At 32.6% G+C, this 13,901-nt stretch overlaps 1 protein-coding gene across 6 annotated transcripts in view; it reads left to right on the plus strand.

The window, feature by feature from the left end:
* Window positions 1-13,901, plus strand: part of sdk (sidekick cell adhesion molecule) — an 84,030-nt gene that overhangs the window by 23,310 nt on the left and 46,819 nt on the right. The window lies entirely within an intron of this gene.

Genomic DNA, 13,901 nt, shown 5'->3' on the forward strand with positions numbered 1-13,901 from the left:
AACACGGCGACCAACAGTAAAGTATCGATGGAGAGCGAAGGATTTACATGAACATAATTGCAACGACGGAAAAATGACTTTAGTTTCTTTTCTGGGACGTATTTGCTTTCTCGGTTTGATTATCTTAAGAGATTACTTCGTTTTATGCTTGGTAATCTGTGTTTGAGTGTAAGTAGAACGAATAAAAAGTTGAACATTGAAATAGATGGATATGCTGCAGCGACTAAAAGGGAAATTGAATTATTAACAATGACATAAACTTTGCGGGTACATTTGCTCTTATTATTGAGTATCAGGTGTACCATGCTCGATCAATTAAGTCTGGACGCAAGTTAGACGATTCATTATAGTAATTGCATGTTCTTCGGAATTTCTCAGCTGTTGAATATGTAAACTACTTTTGTAAGGAACTCAGAAATGCGCTTGCATTGAGTGTTGAGTCTTGAAAAGAGACAATTTTTGGTAGTTTCGTCTGCTCAACATTGCCTTACTCTTTTTAATAGTTAAATGGCATTCTGTGCAAGATGAATTATTCGCATTCGACACGAGTGGTCGAGCATACAAACTTTCTTGTTCAATGTCAAGATTGTGGCAAGATATTTTATTAAAAATGTGGTTAGGGTAAATGATGTAATATTGGATCATGCAATTTTCACCGTATAAATATTTTCTTCCAGTCGCCAGAACCTGTTCACGGTGACATAACGTGAACTTCTTTTTGCGAAGCGACCATATGAGTTCATCAGAAATCTGGTCTTGTTCTTGGAGTGAAAGAGAGAGGGAGCGAGAACAAAACCACTTTTTTAGTTAGAATAATCATCACGATTGCATTTTCTAGATGCTTGGAATCGAGCTCCCCACTTTATAAGGTTCTGTTCGGTCACCAAGCCACTGTAGAAAAGAAAAGTAAATGCAATTTTATGCTCGGATGCGTTGAATAGATAAAAGCCGACTTCATATATATTACTTTCAATAATAATAGGAGGTTTTACTCAGTTCAATGCATGCTCTATTTCCCCTTTTTCAGCTCATTTCGGTCACGGTTTTTTCTCTACTAATCCCGTAGAAATTGACACGGAACTTATAAGATAATCCCAACGGATCAACGTTTTCAAGCCGCGTCATTCGTTTAAAAAAATTTAAAGCCAGTGTTTTATTGATCAGAAAGTTGGACGTTATTCATTAGAATGAATGGGGGTGACGAAATTATGTGGCGCTTCCTTCAGCCACGTGAAAGCAGCCACTGGGTGACCATTCAGGCCCCCCGTCTCATTATAACCCCATCGTGATCCCACACGAATCAAGAATATTAAATGGGGAGAGAAAGGGAAAGGAGTCCTTGATGAATATTGCAATTTCTCCACAAAAATTAGAGCTTTGAACATTGATGTTACTACAATTTCAGAGCGACGGGATACAGTTTACCAGTTACATTTAAGTTACGTATTAAATTTTTATCGGGATTTTGATGATGATTTTGAAATGGCCTCTCAGTTAGTGCCAGTTCATATTTCCATAAACTCGGCCATACTTACACGGTGTAATTGTATTTACCTTGTTGAGTATTGCATGTTCGTGGTTGAGCGAATCCAATATTTTTTTTTTTAACGAGTGTTTTCGTTGTTATGCAATAATATTTATGTAAATATGAAAAGTGACTGATGCAAAATAAAAGAAAATATTGCCAAATTAAATGCCAGATTAAGACTTTCGTAAACAATCTGCAGATGGAAAACGTAAAATTTTCCATTGTTTCAGCTTCCTTTACCCATTTACGTTGAATGTAATAACATAAAACAGGAAGTAATATAAGCAGTATGTTTAAAATGGCAAAATAAGAAACAAAGGAAATCATGTTACCTACACAAAAATCATGTAAGAGAGAAAATTTATTGTCCAGTAAAATGTTAAGTTTGTGATTATGTATTAGAGAAAATTAAATTTCTTGGATGTGTTTTATTGTTTGCGAAATTCAAAGACAAAGGAGAGGTACAAATTTCTTTGAAGATTTAGCAGATCATTCGCGGATAAATTTTTATAATTTGGAGTATTTACTTGTTTGTAACGGAGCTGTTTACTTTAAGTTTGTTTTAACAAATATAATGTGTTTACAGTAAAAATATATTGTTAAATGTGTATAAACTGTATTTATTTATTTTGCTTGTACATATTACAGAATTTTGGAATTTTTGAATATGTAATATGAATTTAAATGTGTTGGAAACAAATGTATCCGAAGTATAATAAATTCATCTGTTTACTAGGAAAATAAAATGATAACGGTGATAACGAAGTGATCAATATGAAGTTGGTCTAATGAACGTATGTATTTCGAAGTTTCGAAGGCTGTTATGGAAGTCCACGTAATAAACTTCACCAAAAGAACTATTTAAAATTAAAAAAAATTGTGCAACCGTACGCAAAACGAGCAGTTCGCGTACCTAAAACAGGCCGCGAAATTCAATTTCACGGCCGTTGGTTTTAACGACAGCCGTTGAAGTAAACGTCATTTTAATATTCGATACAAATCAGAGTTTCCATGTAAGACTGGCGTTTAGATTTTTCAGGTATGAAATCAGAAACTGCAGAATTTTTGAAAGCGCACGTAAAATTTGAAATACATATGTATATCCTTCAAGCAGTAACATTTTTTCCCTGAAATTATGGTCTAATTAATTTAAGTATTCTAGTGCATTTTGTAGTGTTGGGTTAATTTAATACAATTTAAGATCTCCCAGTCTCTCACTGGACGGAGTACACCTACTGTTTAATTCTGGAGGAGTACTCGTACCTACACGAAACTGAAACATCACTTTCAATACAATTCTCTTCCTACATTTTTACGATTATTTACAAAATGAATTGTTTTATTTATGCAATTTCCATAGCGACAGGTAAACCGAATTTATATGTATGTATGTATTTATTGATAGCGAAGTAAATTTTGCTTGCTTGTTTCATAATACATAATACATAATTACAAATTTTCGGTTACACAAAAAATGTTAAATTTTACCGCAAAATGCCTAATGATAATAAAATAAAAACAATTGAATTCTTAATTTTATCCAAAATATTTTTTTATATAAAATGTTAATTAATTAACTGCTTGAAGTCACATTTAAAACCTAAAAAGGAGTTGTCCCTGATTTATATGAACAAGTGAAATTGAGAGTTACTTTACAACAGTTGTCCCAGATCTATTTGAACATGACTGTACTGTCATCGTTAGATAGAGCATAAAAAGCTCAGCTGTTGTCATTTATAAATTGTAAGTTGCCTCTTTACACCGCTACTGGGTGGAATAAAAAATTGTAATTTATGCTAGATGATGGTTGTTTAGAAACATAAAGTAGCCTGTCGGAGAATTTTTGCCAAAAAGCAACGATATGATTTTAATGATTTTTTTTCACACTGGCACTGGTTTATTAATTTAATTGGAAATTGAACTTATATTAAAAATAAAGTTTTTTGCTTTATCTATGCTTATTCCGACCTTTTCGAGTGCCTATTGATGGAGGGTAATCAATGAATTTACATACTTAAAACTCTTGTTCCATTAAAACAACGACCACTTCCGTTATTGTGTATTTTTTTGGAAGTTAAATTTTCACCCCATAAATCCTGTAATTGGTTATATCCCAGGCAATAGCGGGTCAATAGTGCGTTTTTAAAATGCCCTGTTTATTTTCGTTGTTGAGTAATCTAATTTTCAACGTCAATTTAACAGGACTCAGAAAGGAAAGCTTAGAGTAGAACGTCTGGCTTATAATTTCTCATTGACCAGAAAAAAAAATAATAGAATTTTGGTGATGAAATTAGTCGCTTTCTGTCACTAATTTTCTTGTTTTTAATCTACGGAAGAAAGTTATTCTTGGCAATTCATTACAAAGCTTTTAGGGTCGGGTGTGCATAATACTACAATCGCATGAAATTATCTTTATTGTGATCGTTAAAAGTCTGCAAAATTTTTATAAATCATTCAGTAGTTGTGTTTGTTGGTTTTTAACTGCATGAACTTTTGCAGGCCATTTGCATAATGCGGATAATTTTTTGTTTGCTGATGCGAATTCACTGTGAAAAACGGTGTTGATTAATTTTTTTGTTTTGTTTCTTTTTATACAGCTTGTGAAAAATATTTTCATATTAAACTCATATATACTTAGAGTGGTATAAAACCTACAATAAGTACGAATGGGTAATTCTGTTTGAATTGTACGTCGACACATTATTAAATTAACACACTATGCCCGCTTTTTGTCGTTACAATCCCAAAACGCGTCTGAATTTAATTTTGTTGTTACAGCGGATTAAAAATTATTATTGGTGAATTTTGTATTTTTAATGCATTGAAATACCAGGATCCAACTGAGTCATCATGCATGGATAGACTTTATCATACCGATTAATTACTTTGTAACGAATTGGTAACAATATCATGTTGAATCCGTGAATTACTGAATAGTTTGTTAAAAAATATGGCTTCGGTGCGTCCGTTTTTAAATTCTCGCCATTTCAGTTCTTCCAACGTTGAAGACCGAGCGTAACAACGTAGCCTTGAAAGGTCATACACTCTTTCAACGACAGCAATGCATCGCTCTAGCTCTTTTTCAATGTCTTATTTGTCGACTAAATATGACAGGATGTCAGTAAATAAGAGGAGTAAATAAAAAGTTTTATAACAATTTAAGAAACGTGGTCGTTATTTCCAGTCGTTACGCATCTTAGAAAGCAACAAACGTTGAGTGTGTTTTAGAAAAATCCTTAAAAAATAGAAAAGATTCCTGTAATATCGTTAATGCAACGGAAGTAAGAACTTCGTATGCGTCTAGTTCTTTTAAAATTCCCACTCAATTTGAATAAGAAGCATTGTATGAAAATGTGCCTCGTAACGCATACATTACAATTCGAATTTAAGAAAATCTAGTGAATAAGGGTTTCGGGAAGATTGGTAACCCTTTATATCCACAAGTTTTTGTGATGGATTTTATCAAGAGACTATTAAAAGCAACGGGCTACTTTCAAGCTTCTGATAAAGCTGATTGCTTGCATGTTTGCAAGGTCAATGAGGTCGTCGTAGGTTATGTTTTAACGGTTTCAGACTAGTCATTTCTGGTCGATCGGTGATTAAGCCGACAAGTTTTTTGTCTGCGATCATTTTCTACATTTCTAGGAATTACGTAAGACTCAATGAACGTGTCATTGTTTCAGAGTGAAAGCTTTAATCCGGAAAAGTTAAAACTGTTGTTTTGGAAACGTGACAGCAATCCACTTCAGTAATCGACTGATGACAAAAAAAGTTAATGATGCACGAGAAAAATTAAAAAGCACAACTTGGAAGAAAAATTACCAACTGTCCCAACGTAGGATTAGTTGGAACGTGTCGCCTGTTCCAAAGTTTGGTTGATGGAAATTACGGATAATGATTATTACTAGCGTTTAATTCAAGTTTAATTATATCGGCCTTCCGTCAGAACACATGAAATTAGTAAGTTATAAATTGAAGGTGTTCAGAATTTCTGCATAAAATTCAAAATTGAGTTAAAAGTTACAAGAATGATAGGACACTCACGCAGACAAAGCGTACAAACTGAAATAAAAAAGATGTGAAAAAATGTTTTTTTCAATCTACTATCCAAACACAATCTCAAACTTTATGACATTCAGTTGAATGTCTCAATGACATACTTTACCGCACTAGTGCGGTGCAAGGTGAACTAGCACTGAAACTTTTGTACTTTTGTTCTGATTTCTTCGATATCAAAGTTGCAATATCTGTATTTCGATGTCTGAGGAACTAGGTTCTTCGTTTCGATCGTCTGAATTTGGACAGATAGAGATATAAAAATTCTCCAGTTTACTACTTTAGTAATGTAATATGTATAATTTTTTTCTCGTTACTAATTATATCTTACGATAATAATTGATAGTAAAAACTAAAGAGTGTTGTCAAATGGTCTGGGGTTTGCCTTGTATTCCGGATGTCATAGGTTCATCAACTGCCAAACCATAAATGTCAAAAGTCATTTATTTAGAGAACAATCAGTGTTGTGCATGATTTCTTTTGGAAAAAGAATTTAGTTATAATAACCGATAACGAGAGCTTTCCTGTTTTTCTTTGTGCTGCATAAAGGAAATTAATGAAACTGAAAGAACTTAAAACAAACCAAGTAAAAGATGACCCGCGTTTGTTAAAAAGAGAGAGAAAATTACGAGCTGCTTCTTCACATTTTTCTTTTGAACAGTAAGATAAAATGTGCGATATTCGTATTGTGTAATTGCATATTACGATACTTATATCCAAAATAACTACATATTAATGAAATAATACTAAACATGTATTACGATAAAACAGAGAACGGTCTCGGAATGTTGTTGGACAAGGGTAACGGATAATAAAAAAGAGTAGAAGCAAAATAAAAGAGGCTAAGGATAAGAAGAAGTGGAGAAAAATGAATACCGTGGTGAAACAAAATACATATAACATTTTAGAGTTATTAAAATAATAAACTGATAAAAACTGAACCATACGAGTACATTCACACGTAAGATCTGAAGAGAATGATTAGCGTAGTGAAGAAAATAGATTAAGGGCCAATTTATAGAAAAAGAATTAAATATTTAATTCAAATTAAATTTTAATGAGCCATTAACCCATGAATCCGAAACTTCGATTGGTTCAATCTGATCACGTGTTCGGTTAATCTCGCATTTGATTACGATTAACTTAATTATGCTTCTGTAAAGTGGCCCTAAAGGTTCGATGTGGTGTCGAACGAAAAATTGTGGAAGTAAAAATATGATAGGAACGTCATTGTCAATGTCCGTCAAAGAATACTAAATGAAATAGATTTTGTTAAAATACAAATAATTAAGCATAACAGACCAGACATTATAATTTTAAATAAACAACAAAAGCAAGCATATCTTTTAGATATAGCTGTTCCAAATTCACATAATATAACACAGACATATAACACAAAAATTAATAAATATTTAGAGCTGTCCGTTGCTATGAGAAATCTTTGGTGTTTAGAAAAAATTTCGATTTTACCACTTGTAATTTCAGCAACGGGAATAGTACCGCAATCTCTTTTTAAAAATTTAAAAATTCTGGATTTAGATAACACATTGGTAGTTGAAATTCAAAAAGGTATATTATTATACTCATGTCACATCGTGAGGAAGTTCCTTAACATTGACACAGAACATAATACACAACAAAGTCAAAATGCGGAGGCAAGACGCCGGTAATTATGTTGATAAGCACTGCACTATTACTTGATAGTAATATCCGTAATAGTGGATGTACTCCGGCAAAATTGCCGTGCCGCCGGGTGGAGGTGGGATATGTAGAATAGTACCTATATATATATTTTACCCTTACGTTATAGCTTTTACATTGCTACTTAGGTTAGTTAGCAAGTAGTTATTTTTGATGTGAAGACTCACCAACTTACATAAGTGCGAATTATGAGTACCTACCATACTTTTAACAAGCTGATGTCAAAGTTTAATTGCATTTAATTATGATATATATATATATATATATATAGTTTATGAAGTTCGTTTGTAATTAAGTAAAATAACTACATGTAACTAATTCTCAACTAATCAGGCGTGTGTTAATTAAAAATGAAACATTTATTTAGCTTTGATAGTGGTGTATCAGTGGTATTTTGCTGTAAGTAACATAATCAGAAATAAAAAGAAAAAGTTGAATTCGCAGACGTAAAGTTGCAATTAAATTTCATTTATTTTTATTAGAAAATGCATATTGTACTAGAAACGAGAAAATAAAAATAAAACAAAATGACTCATACCGACAAAGAGCAAAGATTATATCTTATCAACTGATAATTGATAATAGGAAACCTGTTGCAACAAAATATTTTATAGATGAAACATAATCAACAGAAATTGTATATGTAGTATGTTTGCGAACGATTGTTGGATCTCTCTCTTATCTTATGAATTTTGTCGCCAGCTTGCACCTGTTGTGAATCCGGTGATTTTTCACTTCACTATAAAAAATGATACAAAACATTTCCTCTCGCTCGTCCCGATAATAAAAACCAGTAAATTATCGAGGATTTGCGCGGAGTTTAAATTGTTTTTTATTGCAGCCCATCCGCTCGATGTTTTTACACATTTTTCTTACTTCCGAAAAATTTGGAGGTGAAGTAGAACGCAAATAATATGCTCGCATTCTAGAGAAAACGAAATTTTATAAATAGAAGCTTTCGTAATGTAATTGCATTCATATATAAAGGGACGCATAAAATTGCATTTTATTTCAAAGATGCCAGTATTTGAGCTCGGTCTTTGCAGTGGTTCTTTTTAATGCTGGGCCTCGATATATTAAACATTTGAATTGAGTACGTATTGATCTTTGTTGCGTTTTGTGAAACCCAAGTGAGTCGGTAGAGGTAGAGGTCAATCTTTATCACTCATGATATGAGTTCGGAAACAGTGCGACGAAAACTAAAATCACATAACAGAACTTCGAAGTTAAGAAACAAAAAAAAAATTAAACAAATTGTTTTTGTTCCTTTTTGACGTATCCGCGCCCTTCCAGCCACTAAACTCCGAGATCTCCACTCGAAACAGATGGAGGATCGTTAATTTAAACGTTAGTGTTAACGCTCTACCGGCTGCTAAAAATACCACAGCTAACTTGATCAGTTAATACCTCTAAGTATCTTGTAAATATTGCACGCGCTGACGGAAAACAATCTCCCATCCTGAAAAATACTCGTGTTTTCATTAACTCTCCTTTATGAATGTTAATAATTGGTTCAATTTTTAATAACACGGAAGCGATGGTTTCATTAAAATTATATTTTAGAAAAAGGACAACGTCGGAATATATCCAAAAGAAGAAAAGCGAACAGGGCCAAGCACTAACTTCTTGGAGGAATTGTTCATGAGCTTTCGTAAATTCTCAATATAGGACAGCCGGTATAAATGACTGGATGATCTTTGTCACTTTTATTACACTGATTCTGTCTATTTTCACACAGAAACCACGCTCGCTTTTTGATTCTTTTACTCCCATAAATCTGGTTCACATTACCAACTTCAAATTTTATGTAGTTGTTGCGGAAGTACTTGTGAAAAACTATGGAAATCATAATATTTAACAGAAATGTATACGAGCTAAATGTTTACTCCTACAACTACACACATTATGTAAGTTTATGTTAGTAGAAACTAAAGAATACTATTACTTACTTGTTATTGCCAAACTTTTAACTTCTTGTAATCAGAAACTCGCAAGATTTTTAACATCCCAACCGTGAACAAAATTTAATCGTGGACCTATCGCATACACAAAAAAATAAAAGAATGCTAATTAACAATTAAGATTAAGCAAGTTAAACAATAATTATATAAAAATTGTTCGAAGCATTATTATTCATATCAGGTGTTCGTTTAAATGTACATATCCTCAAAGTAGGCGTTGAAGAGTCGACTGTGGACGACCACGGATTAAATCTAACCTCACTTTTTTGTGTTGTTTGTGTTTTTACTCTGCGGACTGACGAGTGGTGTGTTCACAATCGACTCTTCAATCCCAACTTTGATGATAAATTTAAATTAACACCAGATATTTTATGACTCAATTGCAGAATCTAGTTACTGTTCATCTGAAAGAAGTACAATTTGGCCAGTTTTAGCGACAGAAAATATTGATACCAATGTTTTCAAAAGTTAAATCGCTAACTTTCGATAGAAACTAACTACATAATAATAAAGAAAAAGAGCTAATTGAGTTAATTGAGATTTTAGTTTTCACAATAAAATTTTTAAATTAGAGCGTAATTTCAGAGTAAAAATGTTACTGCTTGAACGATATACGAGTACCTACATATGTATTTCAAATTTTACGCGCGCTAGGTATTACTATCTCTCCGCAGAATTTGGTGATTTTTATGTCAACCAATCTCTCGCTGGACAAACTATACTTAAATTCGTTTTGTCTCCTTTGAAAGTCACTTTTATTAATCAACTAATTAAAATTATCATCTACATATAAAACAGTTTTGATTTCCTTACAATTTTTCGTGCAAACTAGTATTTCTTCTTTATTCTTGGATACCCAAAAGTGGCGGTTCGTTTATTTGAATAGTGACAAATATTTAGATAATTTCTCATCGTCGGTTAATAACGAATAAATGGTAAGTATGTGCATACTTATGAAATATTTTTATTCTTATCGTTTTTATACGAAGCTTTAAAAGGGGAGAAAACTCTAAACCTTATTTAATTTTTACTGTTTTTAATCTTTCACCTAAATGTGCACACAGGAGCAAAAATATATGTTATCATATCGTTAAATAATGGTATGGAGAAACGTTAAATTTATAATGACACAAATATTTATATTTTAATCCATAAAATTTTATTTTTAATTGCCGAATATTATTTGCTGTGGTTGGCTATTATTCATAGATTATTTTTGCAATAAATTGTTTAATCGAACAGTTCTGTTAAATAAATTTATTTATTCTGTATTAGGTAAATGCACAATAGGTAGGTACGTAGAATTTAGTTTGTGAAATTTTAATGCGATCTTTTTTTGTTTTTGTAAAGATTTTGATAATATTACTCATTAGAACATTACAGTATGTGGGGCGGAGATAAGATTTGATTTGTGACACAGAATGCGTTCGGATTTGTAGCTTTTTCCGGATTCAATCCAATTTAGTTCTCTCAAACATGAATACAGTGCACCATATCAAAATGTTGTAAACAAACATGAGTTTGTTTTAATTATTGTATGATAAAAATGAAACAACTTGTAACGAAATGTGAATAAAAGCGAAACTTGACGACATTATTTCTAATTTTCTTCTTCCCTCTTTCTCCGTTGTTTATTAACCGGTTGCGTTTCTATGTTTGACCGGCTGCATGTTACCGTAAATCATTTAACCAACAAAATCCAGGGGAAAATAACCGTCCGACCTAATAATAACAGATTTCGGGGAGTAATCGAATCGATGGATCAGAAATCCGTGACGTACAGTGGCGGCGTACTTTTGTTCGATAAAATATTTATTAAATTAAAAAGTAAAGTGGAACGGACTTCCAGCTTTGTGTGTTCAGATGCAATTATGATAATTGGCTTCTGTTCATGTGGTCAGTAACGATTCTTTTCGGTATTGATTCGATAGGCATTATTTATCACAAATCAGCAGATCACAAAGAAACCACACAAAAATATCACAAATACACTGCACTTACATCTCATTTCGACCCCAATTAGGGTTAATTGTGGGATTAATATTGGGTTTATGAAGCACTGTATCCACTAATAAGCGCTATTATAGAATTCACAAAAGCGCGCCATTGGACACAAAACCATTGATTGACAATTACCTCAACAGGATCCCTTCGATGTGTTCTATAAACACAGCACAAATGGGGCTCATGTGCATATAGAACAGCCGCCATTTACATATGCACCAGGCTTATTAACTAAAAGCTGCACACTTGGTTTTTGTCGTTGCAATTTCTTCGCAATTAGCTTTCCAAAATTCCTGATTTGTATTAAATTGTTTTTTAATTTGGCTTATTTGCCATTGGTACAGTTAAATTTGAGTCACCCTTCAAGCACGTGTCCGTCATAAAAATTAAGGGCGGGTGCATGAACTCTTGAACATTTGATAGTGTGCCATATGTGCATCGTTGCACTTGTGTTTAAAAATAACCCCGCCTTTGCCATGATGGGATATGTTACGACATATCCGGTGTTACACCCCAGACTACACTTACAACCCTTAAATAAACTCGAAGGGATGACAATAATCGACTTAGTTTCGTGATTTAGATAGGTAGGGTGGATTTGTGGCTTTGGTCCCCTGTATAAATTTCAGTTAAAATAAGATTGTACCCTCGCGCCAATTAAATTCTTTTTAAATATTTATTTTCATCGAGGAATTTTTTTTCTTGTACTATCGGGATCGGTGAGAAATTTCAAGTTTTGTTTCTCCTTGGGGGAATTAATGGGATTCGTAAAATAATGATGCTTACAATTCTTCCTCTTTTCTTGTTACGACCGACCTTAAGACATTTTTAGTTGTTGTTTCTGAAATTTATTATGGTTTCTTGTAGTCTGATGCAAACTTTGTTCATAATATAACATTTCAATTAAGAATATCGGGTAGTATGAATAAGAATAAGCATTTGCTTATACTATAGATTTGTCTTTTTCTATCGAATAGAGTCCATGTATTTCTATCTCTTACTAATACAAGTAAAAGCATTTGCTAATGGTTTATGCATATGACCCATTGTGTTTCTAGCTCATCACCGTCTAGGACTTAAAAATAATTGGATTTAATATTCTTCCAGGTGACTTTTTCTGTATAGGTACATATTTGTAGTTGAATGCGATGACTGTCCACTGATTGTGGACATAAATTATTCCTGCAGAGTTCCATTTCAAGTTATTATTCGCCTAATGGTAACAACTCTTTGTAATGTAAATACCCGTTGCATGTGTAATTCCAATATGCATGATAAGCATTGTCGATAACATCGTTTCAATGACTTTTCTTCACTTTAACGGGAAAATTAACGTTCTCCAGGCAATGTGCTACAGCTAGAAAGGCACCTCAGCCAACTTCCACATTTACATATGAAGTGCATTTGCAATCATAAATTTTAATTATAATAAATTGCACTGAAACACACAATCGCAGAAACGTAATATTTATTTAACTCGTATCACATACATCGGTTAAATGATGGCAACATTTTGAAATTAGGTTAAATTAACCGGATACAAGGACTTGGTGGAAATCGTAGCGTACGGTGTCGTCGAGTTAACTATAAACTCAATTGTATAGCAGTCGGGGAAAATTTAAAACAATACCCTTTTGTTGACTGTTTCCAATTTATCGCATGTGATAGGATTTTCGGAAGTTTTTAGAACATAACGACATACTTTTTTATGTCATTACTTCTTACGAAGATAAGGTGTAGTGATATTACCAACAGGACTGTAAGAAGCTGTAGGGTGTGTATCTGTTGAGAAGTTAATAACAATCTCAGACATTCTCCAGTTGTGTATAAAATCATGATGATTGTTTAATTGTGAAACGGTTACACATGACGGTAATGTATAAAAATCATAAAAGTGATTATTTTATGAAAAATTTTCTTCGTTGTACCTATAGTCGTTTTCAACAACATCCGTGCTATCAGTGTCAGTGTCACAATTTGATTGACACATGTCAACTTGTGAAGTGAGGTTATATCGTTCCGCCATTGAACAGATGTAAAGTCCATTCAAAAATCAAATAACCACCACCTGCTGGTTTAGGTTGGTAAAATTTAAAAAACCCTAGGTAGATATTTTTTCATATTATGTTGGTAACTATAAATTATATTATGACATTTATTTGATTCAAAATAAAATTCAGTGGCTTTGAACTTCGTTCATATTGCTTTATGTTTTATTAGCAGCACGTTTCATTTATTTATTGATTCTTATTATTTTTACTTAAACATGCCCAGAAAAACAACACATTTAATAAACACTTAACCTCAAAATTACAATTCTCACCAAATTTTACACTAGACAGCGTTGCCGATAGTAATTATCGAAGAAAATGCGACGTTGGTGGTTTTTTGATTTTTGAATGGACTTTATGTATTTATCATACAGGCTGTTTGATGAAAAACGCCTCAACCCATAACTTTTTTATTTATTACCCGATTTCAATGAACGAAAAAATCAAAGATATGGTTTTTCAAGCGCTACAAACCAGCAACAAAATATATTTTTTTTTGGTGTTATCTTCAATAGCTAACGATAGTCAACTTTTTTTTTTTAAATGGACACATGTAGTTTTTTAGGCTTGGTCTGGTAAGGTATTTTTTTCTGAATCTAA

Source organism: Tenebrio molitor, chromosome 3 (assembly GCF_963966145.1).
Source record: "Tenebrio molitor chromosome 3, icTenMoli1.1, whole genome shotgun sequence".
In the NCBI taxonomy this organism is placed as follows: Eukaryota; Metazoa; Arthropoda; class Insecta; order Coleoptera; family Tenebrionidae; genus Tenebrio; species Tenebrio molitor.